Below are 1,729 nucleotides of genomic sequence, written 5' to 3'. Positions count from 1 at the left end.
GTGTGTGTGTGTGTGTGTGTGTGTGAGTGTAATAGGATTCCTCACATGTACATGATTAACAGGAGAATGCAGCGCACAAAAGAGAAACAGAAGTGAAAAACTGTTTAGTAGTCTGATGTTACTTGAAAGAGGGCTGCAGTATATTTAAAACACACTGTACAGTTGTTAACATGCTGTGGAGCTGAGAACAAATCTGTCAGGGAAGTTTGATATATGTCTTACCTGTCAGGAAAAAAACAAACATTCTTATTTTATTTTCTCTGAGTCTTTTTACGAGTAATCTAAAAGCAGTGCTGGGGTTTTAAAGGAAAACAAACATTTTAAGTAATTGCCGGTTTGCTGTCTTACATGAAGTCGGATGGGAAGACTGACATCAGTTTTGTCACTTTTTGTCCAGTTAATTATTAATAATAATGAACTACTAATAATTAATAATAAGTAGCTGGTGAACATTACAGCGGTACCATCAGCGTGATAGTCCAGCTCTGAAGCACACATGTAAGATCACTGCTCCTTCAAAGACCTACATGAGAAGATCTCACCTCTGTCTTTTACCTACTGAGGTAGAGCCCAGGAGTTTATTAGCTTAGCATAGCATAACGAATAATAATAATAATAAATTGAATTTATATAGTGCCTTTCAAGGACTCAAAGTCGCAGGTGGAAACAGCTAGCCTGACTAATTCCGAAGGTTGAAGATATGCCTACCAGCACCTCTAAGGCTCACTAAAAAACACATGTTGTGTTGTTTCATTCGAACACAAACAGAAATGTAAAAACTACAAATGTCAAACTGTTCCTTTCAACCCTTGTGTTGTCTTCCCGTCAACCATGAAAAAAATGAGCTTTTTTTCAACACTATTATCGCTTTTTCCAACATTTTTGTCACTCTTTCAATGTTGTGGGTGCTTTTTTGATGTTTTTTTCCAAAGTTATTTTATATTTCTAATGTTGACATTTTCAGCGCTTATTTTGAAGGCCCATTTTTTGTTAAAAAAAATTGAAAACGGGTCAAATTTGACCCAAGGACAACATGAGGGTTAAACAAGGGCTCTGCTGTTCAATTAGTTGTGTAAGCAGTGCCAATGTCTCTCAAAACTGAAAAAAAATATTTTAAAAGAAAAATAGAAAATAAGTGTTAACCCTTACTTGCCAATACAAGGCAATACTGTTATTTTGAAATGATGCAGTATAATTTAGTTTTCCTTTCTGTCTGTGAGTTTATCAAACTTTATTTTAGCATCAAGTGTCGTCTCAGAAGAAGGCACAATATGCTTTTGTGTGTTATAAATTAAGGTCATTATGGTCCTCATTCAAATGTGCAGTATATATATTTAGGTTATTGTATGCACATTAGTTAGGAGACACCCATGGTAAAGCTACACTGGTGTTTTCACTTTCACTGATTACACCACCCCACTCTCTGAGCATGTACAGTCCGACTGCTTCACTCACATGTCCCTCACTTTACTTAAAACGGCAATGGACTTTTGTGCAACTATTTATGTATCACAACTCTTCTCTGTCAGTCAGATTTTTTTTAATTCCATTCCAACGTACTTTTATCTTGTTGTTATTGTTGTTGTTGTTGTGTATTCGGCTGTTGGGAGCTCACATCATTCTCAGCTGAGCTCCACCTACGTCGACCTGAGCCCAGGTCTAACCAGACAGAATAAGTGAAAACACCTGTCACATTTTGGTGGAGGGACCGATTAGGCACATGGTCTGT

At 36.8% G+C, this 1,729-nt stretch overlaps 1 long non-coding RNA gene across 1 annotated transcript in view; it reads left to right on the top strand.

Annotated features, from left to right (window-relative positions):
* Positions 1-1,729, top strand: part of LOC116700654 (uncharacterized) — a 24,254-nt gene that overhangs the window by 21,959 nt on the left and 566 nt on the right. The gene's annotated exons all lie outside the window — the stretch shown is intronic.

Source organism: Etheostoma spectabile, chromosome 13 (assembly GCF_008692095.1).
Source record: "Etheostoma spectabile isolate EspeVRDwgs_2016 chromosome 13, UIUC_Espe_1.0, whole genome shotgun sequence".
NCBI classification, from domain to species: domain Eukaryota; kingdom Metazoa; phylum Chordata; class Actinopteri; order Perciformes; family Percidae; genus Etheostoma; species Etheostoma spectabile.
The sequence above is the reverse complement of the archived record's forward strand: the minus strand, read 5'-3'. Positions and strand labels throughout refer to the sequence as shown.